The following is a 9,761-nucleotide window of genomic DNA, read 5'->3' on the forward strand; positions in this document are numbered from 1 at the left end:
TTTTTGGATTGTGAGCCCGAAAAACAATCCAACTGTAATCCGCGGGATTATAGTGAATTCCCAAGGGGACGCTTGGAGAGTGGACGTAGGTGCTAAGGAGAGCACCGAACCACTATATATTGTTGTGTTTGTGTTGTGCTTGTGCTTACGTTTATTCTTGCATCATCTTCTATCTTTGCACTAGTTTAAATCATTCAAATAGTTTAAGGAAGCATCCACCGCACTTAATTAAGAAAATGTTTAAAGCACCAAAATTTAGAAGAAACCAATTCACCCCCCCCCCCCTCTTGGCTTGTCACCTTGGGCAACAGTGGGTCTTCTTCGGCACGGGTCTTCCTCTTCCTCCATTGCCGCCGAAGAGAAAGAGGATCGGCGGTCTTTGTCGGAGGCTAAGGTAAGGGCTTCTAACTTTCATCTCCTTCCTTCCGTGATATTTAGCCATGATTTACTATGGTTTTGAGCCGGCCAAGCGCCGGACTTGGGTCCAAAATAGGGTTTCGGCCCGTAAGCTCGTCGCCATCGCGTGTTCATCGCTGCCAGCCGCCGGGGGGTGGCCGGGCTTGCTCCGCCACCACCTGCCGCTGCCAAGGCCGGCCGCCGCGGCCGCCCTTGGGTTCGATCGAGAGCAAAGAGGAGGGGGCGGCAGGGGGTGATGAATCCCTATTTCGCCGAAAGAGAGGAAGGGAGTCGGGAGAGAAAAGAAGAAAGAAGAAAGAGAAAAGAAAAGAAAAAGAAAAGAAAAGAAAGAGAGAAAATAATAATAATAATAATAAAATAAAAGGAGGGTGGTCTATGGGTATGAACCTGAATCCGAACTCGAACCCGGGGTGCTAGACACTTCGGCAGGGTCAGCCTTGGGAGCATGTTAAAATTTAAGTTTTTAGATATATTGTGATTAATTTTAAAAGAAAATATGATTTTTGGATATTAGGTCCTGCGAGGAATTTGTGAGATTAATTGGATTTTTTGTGGATCGCGTTCAATGTAAGTAATGAACTGCCTTCTCTAGACTCTTCATTTATATAATATTATTTTTGCATCGAATAAATTGATAATAAATTTATATGTGATTTATGAATTTTACAAGATGATGAGTTGAATGAAAAATGGATAGGTAAATTGGAATAATATATTTTGGATATATTTACTGTTCTTGCATCGTATATGCATATTTAGATCGGATTATGATATATTTATTATGTTACAAAAGAATTTTGATGTGCATCAGATTTAGAACTCTCAGCCTGACTATGTTCTGGACCCTGCCAATTGGGGGTTATGCATTGGCAATTTTGGCCCCACCACAGGGTATAAGTGCGGTATTCTGGCCCACTCTGCAGGGTATAAGTGCGGTTCTGTTTCTGGCCTAGCCACAGTGTATAAGTGTGGTCGGAGTTAAAGGCTGATGAGATGAATGTGATTTGTTTCGAATCAGATTTATGATTATGTATATGGATATTTGAAAAATACGAATTTTAATGAATTTATGCTTGAAAAGGAATTGATTATGTTATTATGTTGATTCATCGTAATTTGTATTTATATTTTATATTATTATATGAATTGACTAGTTAAGGTGTTTATTACTTACTGGGCTGTCTAGCTCATTATACAATTTTTTTGTTATTTTACAGATTCCGAGAACTAACCTATCGGGAATTTAAAATGGAAGAGCGACTAGAAGAACTGAAGAACAAGTTATCCTAGATTAGGCTTTATTTAAATTGATGTCTTATCTTTATTGTTTCGCTACGCATTGAGAACTGTGAAACTTTATAATTTGTGTCAGTCAATGGAATAAGATTGCATTTATTTCAGTTGAATTATTTTAGATATATATATAATTGAGATGTTTGGTTAAGACGCCTTGCATGCTCGTGGGGAGAGTTTCCTACGGGTGTGCGGCGGTTGGCGCAACCCCCGGCTCGCGACCTCGGGCTGGGGGCGTGACAACTTTTATGGTATCAGAGCGGACCCGGCCTATAACTTATGTGGACTAAGGGACACTGCAGCACGGATCTATTGAGGCTGACCACGGGTCAATCGTGGTGTTTGTGATTAGATTTGAATAGATATGAACCCTTAGCCTGACGAGGACGTCAGGGCTTGAATGGGGGGAGTATGTGAGGATCCGTGCGGGCGTGTGTTTAGTCCCACATCGGTTATTCGCTGGATAGATCTGGGTACTTATACAGGATCAAGGAACCCAAATAATACCTTCCGGCTAGCCATTTTGGGTGAGATCCTGGGTTGTTACAAGTGGCATGCCCGTACACCTAGCCACAAGACTTGTCCTATCTCTCTGTTAGCCAACAATTTTTTGGCACGCCAAAGAGCTAGAGAGGGTAAACAATAGCGTACTTAAAACATACAAAAGTATTTTGCACATTAGTTCTTAAGATCTTCTTAATTTACATAGTTCTCCATTTTCTTTTAATTTTTCATATTAGTTCCAGCAATCACGAAATTTAATGCACGTACATCCCTTTATTTAATTTGAATATGATCAAAATAAACATTCCACTTCATCACTTTGTTAAAGTCAATTTTCTGTTTAGAACTTGACACTAGATATTGTATCACCCAAAATTTTCTTAGAATGTTCATTTAGAATGGTTTCAAAGGTAATAATTGAAGCTTTCTAGATAACTAGAGGATAAGGAAATTACAAAGTGCTTGCTCATATGGTATCATCTCTTGCCACTTGGGCTAGTGGGGGTTCAAGGGGTGAGGTGGGTATAGGGTAGAAAATGGAGATCAACTCTTTCTAATTAGAAAAAGAGGAGGAAAACAAGAAAATAGCTTGGAGGAGGAAACTGATATATGTCACCACATATCACAGTTGCAATAAATGGAAAATGGTAGATCGCGCATCGTAAATCATCTAACATGTTAGAAAAAGGTTGCAATAAATGGATTTTGTGAGATAAGATCCAATATGCCCCACAATAGGTCATTCATCCATGTATTGTAGTTGCTAGATATATATATATATATATATATGACAATGCAAACTATGTCCTAGAAGGAGACGAAGGAAATAAAAGGAAGAAAGAAATTCTTAAGTCCATATTCTAAGTTTTGAATAAGTACTTAAATCCATAGATGTCCCTTCTGAAAAACTATCAAAGGCTTATAGGTCATTTTTTAATATAGTATCTCTTTAACCGCAACATGGTTAAGATAGGCATAAAAAACTTTGTTATGCATAAATAAGAAAATCTAAACGATTGAATAATTAACATGTAAATGTCTGAGAAGATTTTAAGAACTAATATGGAGGAAGACCCTTAAAATATTGCCATGAAACTGAAGTAAAATGGGGACCGGAAAAGATGCAGTGTTTATTGACAAAGAGGACCATTCTCCATGAAAGTGTTGGTGGATCTGTGGATCTCATCCAACCATGATGTCCCCTACGAGAACCTATACAAAACATCTTGGCATTTATTTTATACCATTAGCAGGCATGCTATGCCCCTTGTGGCCAACCTGAATCTGTTCCCATTTATAACTCTTCCCTAACCCCAAAACTCCTACTAGCCCCCTTTGCCTAACAGTCATTATTAAATATGTAATTACTTTTCTCACTTGCTACAGATGCACTTGCTTGGTTATTGTGATAGTAATATATGTCCTGAAACTTAAGCACTCTTCTGTTTTTTATGATCTGTTCTATGTTAGTTTATTGCCGAATGTACATACATGGCTTCTTGTTTACTATAAGAATCCCAAGATGAATGTTGTCTACACACTAATAATACAAGCCACAGAAATAAAGTATACCTGTGGTGCTCTTTTTTCTCAATTTTTTAAGGCTCAATGGTTCACGTCATGAAGTGGAGAGATTGATGAAGCAATCAAATTTACTACAATAAGGCTTGACAATAAAGGTGAATGTCAATCCTGCTTTCATGATTAAAAAAAGGAAATCATGGGTGGCAATGTACAATGGCATGTGACATGTTTGCTCCATGAATTATCTCTATCTGAATTAAAAATAATTATCTCTCACTACAGTAAAAGTGGGAAAAGTCGACGCTTAAATGCCGACGCTAGGAGAAAGCGTCGGCATTTTCTGCTCCCGCGCCGAGCTTTCCCGACGCTCTTGGTGAGCGTGGGTAATTTGAAGCAGTGGACGACGCTTAAACGCGTCGTCGTAGACTTGATGCTAAAACGACGCTTATAAGCGTCGCCAAGGCCCCCTTAAAACCCAGCCCCCGACCCCAAGCCCGCATACTTGCCCTAGCTACTCCCGATACCCCTCATTTTCCTCTCCGGCGCTGCCCTTGCCTTCGTCTCCGGCGCTGCCCCCATCTCCCTCCTCTCCGGCGCGGACCGTCCGACTCCTACCTCCTCTCCGGCGTCGACCGACCGACCCCAACACGCTCCGCCCGAGGTAGTTTCTCCTACTCCCTCCTCTTCCTCCGTCTCGCTTGTTCTCCTCCTCCTCCTCCTTCCTTAACACGCTCCTTCTCCTCTTCTTTGGTATAAGCCTTGATCGAGCTTCGCCTCCGCCGGAGGATCTTCTCCTCCTCCCTCCTCTCCGGCGTCGACCGACCGGCACGAAGTCCCGATCGATCCAGGCCTGCCTCCGCCCGAGGATTTCTAATTTTACTGGCCTCCTCCGCCCGAAGTCCCGATCGAGCAAGTTTCCTCCTCGTAATTCTCGTAATTTAGTTTCCCTTAGTTTCCCTTATGTTAATGGCCCGAAGTCCCGAATGATCCAGGCCTGCCTGCAACATATTATATTCCAGGTTTATAGATATTTCTAATTTTACGAGTAGGATTAGTTTGATGAGGTGATTCGATCGTGTTTTTATTAGTTTATTTTTTCTCCTTATGCAAACAGTGTTTATTTTTATGATCATCATCAATTTTATGATTGCAGTTCAAGTGATTGAAAAGGCAAGCAGGATTTTCTGTACCACAGGTCAAACTTTCATTCAGACCTGAACCTAGATTTTATTCGAGCTTTAGTTGAGTTTGGATCAATCTCTAGTTGAGCTTGATGCAATCTCAATCAATTTTGGATTGATTTATGGTTATCGGTTCGATTGAAATAGGCTTGGTTTGCTTTCTTCTCAACTTGAACTCATGTTCAATCAAGTAATGAAGAATCGTGCTTAATGTCGAACCCTAGGCACAAAAGTCAGATCTGATTCATCAAGCTCAGCTTGAGTACACTCCTACCTACATGTTGGGCTCTAAGTATGTTGGAAAGAGTGTATGTTAAGGGAATAGATTATGAACCCCATTTGTTTTTTGTTGGTGCCCAAACACCTTAGCGGTAGTTTATGATTTTCAATAATTCATTTTTAGTCATTTACTTCTTATTTTTCCTTTATCAGTGTTTTAAGAGGCGGTTGCTCATAGTGAATATGCATCCAACAATTATTTTATACTACTCAGTATGTAATTCTTAAAAGCAAAAATTCTAGCATAAGTAACATATTGATATTATTTTTACGTACATATCTGCCTTGCCTAAAATCTGCATTTAACCTAATCATATGCATGAACCTACCTGTGGGCCTACATAAGAACGGGTCACATATGTGCTCATGCAATGTTAATGGGGCTACATATGTGGTCATGCAATGATAAGTATGCAAGAAATGCAGCTGCATAATGCTAATCTTGTCGCATATATGTTTGTGTAGTGTTAAGCTGTCCGTCTTTTCTCTCATATGTGGCTTGGCCGCATATGGTAGCTGAATTTAGGGACGTTGGTCTGGTCATGGAATCATATACAAGATGCAGCCTTATGCACTGCATTTTAAAACACTGGCATTAATTATTAATCGTTCTGTAGACTTGTTGCATTAAGTTGCTTCAATTATTAAATATGATCTTTCTTTGATGATTAATTAGTCATGCTGCACAAACTGCGGGGAAAATTTGCAAATTTACAAGTCAATGTATTTTGTTACAATGTAATTGTTTCTCAAATAGATGTAAAAAGTTCCTTAAATTACCTAATCACTCTAATTTCTCTTAATTTATTTCTGATTTTCTGTTTTCATATTTTTTTGAATTTTTTTCCGATATTGGGTGTTCAGGTATTGGCCTAGGCCTCGACCTTCTGCCTAAGGGTTAAGTTGTCCCTTGAATGCTGCATATTGCAACTAAATGATCTTGTTGTGTCATGTTGAAAACTCAAGTGGATCAAAGCAGTTATAATTAAATCATTACCCAACATTCAGATCGATAAAATACGACCTATCATTAACTTATGAATGATAGTATAGTACACATCTCAGGAGGGCCAAATTCATGAAGCAGTTTGCTATTTTTTCTTATGTTCTTAGTTCTTTTTGGAATCTGCAGAAGACAGCTTCTATGATATATAGAGGTCTTAAAAGAGTTTGATGTAGTAGCTCTGTGCTAATGTTTTAAGTTTTCCTATGACTTTGAATTGTAAGTGTCATAGATTTCATTGTTTAAGAAGCCATATAAGGCCATACTTCGCTTTGCATCTAGAGGTAAGCCTCTTCAAAAATGCGTCGAGGCTCGTTAGCAAGGCTCTATAGGTGTGAAGGATATCATATCAAGTTAAAAGGTGTGTAACATGCAAACCCTGTACTTCTATGTTATGCCTTATTTGAGAGTTTTAGCAGTTAGACCTTTATTATTTTCACAACCAAATATAATGAAAAGCACGGTGTTTTTTTTTAAATTTTTGCATACTCAAATTTCAAACTGTGGTGCAGTGCGTTAGTGTAGCTGTTCATTATTATTTGGTTAGTGGAATTTGATTGCTTCGAGATTTTTGTGGTCAAGTTCGGGCATAACACCGACATTCTCTAACTTTTTTCATTATTTTGCTTCATTTCTAAACATATATAGGAAAGGTAATTATGTATAGCTTCATGAACAGCATATGTATCCTCTACATTGCAACTTGCTAGTGTATTTTTTTTATAATTTATTTTTTATGGTAATTTGAGAACTGATTTTTTTCACTATCCTGCTAAAGCGGTTAGATATTGCGGCCAGGTTCGTATATAAGAATTTCTTCATGATTATATTTCAAAAACTAGTTCCACTGAATCTTTGGCAAATTTTCCTTTTGTTTTGGATGATTTGACTTCATAGTTGAATCTACAGCTAGTCAAGGATGATTTTCAGCCCTACCCAGGAAGCTTTGATAAGAATAGGAAGAATTAAGGAAATCGAAGAAAAATATTCTGCAGAAAAGATCATAATTTATGGTTATTGTCTCTTTGTTCTAAGCTGAAACAACGGGCCCTTGCTAACTAATGTAACTGATATCTTGAAATCAGTCATATTAAAACACTTAAAAAATCTGTCAGAAAGAGTTTGAAGAGCCACTTTGCTATTTGAAACCCCATGGACACCCAGGTATCATTTTCCCTTCAACAGGATTTGCATGTGCTGCTCTCTTCCCGTCTTTCTTTTAATATGCATCTTCAACTTAAGTTGATTATAGTGGCCACTCTAGAATTCTTTTCTTTTAGCATGTACATAGTGACAACTTGTTGTCCACCAGAAGATTTTGGACCATTATATCCAAGGATCTAAGACATGGTACCCACACCTGTCTCAGTCTTGTACCAGGATCCTGATGCTTTACCAGGATGCCTCCAACTACACCGCAATTCAATCATTTCACTTTGTTTCAGATAATCAAGGTTTGATTTTAGGTCAAAGCAAGAGAAGACACTAGTGAACTATTGGTATTCTCTGAAACCAATACATTGCTGAAAGTCTGAAATGTTGCGTCGTTAAGATTTATATGGACATTGATACAAGAATTCCTAGAGTCCTAATCGGGGTAGGACTTCGGATTCAAATTAAAGTCCTAATTAGATTAGGACTAAAATTAAATAAGTCCTAATTTGATTAGGGTTTCTTAAGTCCTAATTAATTATTAATCTAATGAATCAACATGACTCCTAATTGGGTTAGGATTGAAGAGTTCAATTGAGTCATGGTTCACTCAAGTTCTAATTGGATTAGGACTAGAATAGATTGAACCCAATTGATTCATGATTTGGTTAAACCCTAATTGGATTGGGACTAAACCAAATTAGGGCCACCCAATCCTCATTAGATGAGGATTAGGGCAACACAAAAGGGGCCGGCGCCCCTCTTGGAAAGCAATCAAGGGCTCCTAACTTGTAGGAGCCCTTCATGCTTTAAAAAGGGGTGAGGGCGGCAGCTAGGGCTCCTAAGAGCTTTTCCTCTTCCCTTGGAGCCGTGGCCACCCTCTCCCTCCCTTGGTTCAGCCGCCAGCAAGAAGAAGGGAAAAAGAAGCCATGGCGCCCTCCTCTTCCTCCTTTCCTCTTTCCAACGCAGGAAAAGAAAGTAGGCTGCAGGGGCTTTGCTTCTTCCTCTTCTTCATCCTTCTTCTTCCTCCTCTCACGTATATTCAAGAGTTGAAAGAAAGAGGAGATCAGCCATCAAAAGTTATCTCTGCAAGGGAGCTAGCACCCCGGTGAGATAGAGAGCTTGGATCGGATTCTGCTTCGTGTGGATACCCGTAGAGGCCGGACACTTGAACGGCTTCAAGCGAACCCTCTTCCAGAAATCCTACGATCATCAGATAGTGGTGAAGTTCTACCCACTCAAAGGTAAGTAGTAAATCTGAAATTAATCATGTCTTTTAATTTTAATCTCCCCTTTAGATTTCATAAAACTGAGTTAGAGAACTCTAGAAAATTTTTGAAATCTACGTTCCCTATTACGTTCATGAGATGAACGCCCCCCGCATGTGTCTTTCCGCTGCGATCGTCGCAACGCATGTGGGGGTAATCCAATAAATTCTACCTACAGAATTTTTAAGTTCTTGGAGTGATTGCATTGTATTCTGATTTATTTGAGTCTACCCTTGCATGAAGGTTTGCAAAGTATCTTCAAGGGATTTCCTATGTGGCGGCACATAAGGAGTAGGAACAGAATTTTCTTGAGATTCATTGGCAGTGGGTCCATGTCTCCAACAAAAGTTAGGATGGTTTCGCCAATTAGGATTATATGTTTCTGGAAATGGTCCTTTATAAGTATTGGTAAAATTTGCTTAATCATGCAACACTTCTTGAAAAGCAGGGATTGTAGGATAATACTTGGTCACATGTGCATTACTTTCGCAAATTCCACATATACTTTCAACAATAGTTTGTGCTTTTCCTATATTGGCCTTGCTTAATTCCATGGCTTCAACCTTCCTAGTTAGATTAGCAATTCTTACATTGACATCATTATCATCTTTAATAAGATATATTCCTCCTTTTGCATTAGGTGCTATTTTAGATTTTTCATTTTTATCTGTTGTATCCCAAGCTTGTGCATTTTCTGCTAAAAGATCAAAATAATCCCAGGCTTCATTTGGTTCCTTACTCATGAATTCACCGTTACACATCATTTCTACAAATTGTCTCATGTTAGAGGACAAACCATCATAAAAGAAACTAATGATCCTCCAAATTTCATATCCATGATGTGGGCAAGCAAGCAGAAAGTCCTTAAATCTTTCCCAACACTGAAAAAATGTCTCTCCATCTTTTTGTGCGAAGTTCATGATTTTTCTTCTAAGTGTGTTTGTTTTATGTGTTGGAAAGAATTTCTTTAAAAATTCTCGTGTCATTTCTTGCCAGGTAGCTATGTCCTAGGCCTTAAGGAGTGTAACCATGACTTAGCTTTTTCCTTTAAAGAAAAAGAAAATAACTTAAGCTTAACTACCTCTTCAGTGACATCAATAAAATGAAGTGTTGAGCACACTTCATCAAATTCTTTCAGAT

General features: G+C 38.9%; 1 non-coding gene across 1 annotated transcript; it reads left to right on the plus strand.

Moving 5' to 3' along the window:
* Positions 1 to 9,452: 9,452 nt before the first annotated feature.
* Positions 9,453 to 9,559, plus strand: LOC120108884. The gene has a single exon (XR_005510028.1). It is a non-coding gene; the product is annotated as a small nucleolar RNA R71 (small nucleolar RNA).
* The last annotated feature ends 202 nt before the right edge of the window (positions 9,560 to 9,761 follow it).

This window comes from Phoenix dactylifera, unplaced genomic scaffold (genome assembly GCF_009389715.1).
Source record: "Phoenix dactylifera cultivar Barhee BC4 unplaced genomic scaffold, palm_55x_up_171113_PBpolish2nd_filt_p 001614F, whole genome shotgun sequence".
Classification (NCBI taxonomy): domain Eukaryota; kingdom Viridiplantae; phylum Streptophyta; class Magnoliopsida; order Arecales; family Arecaceae; genus Phoenix; species Phoenix dactylifera.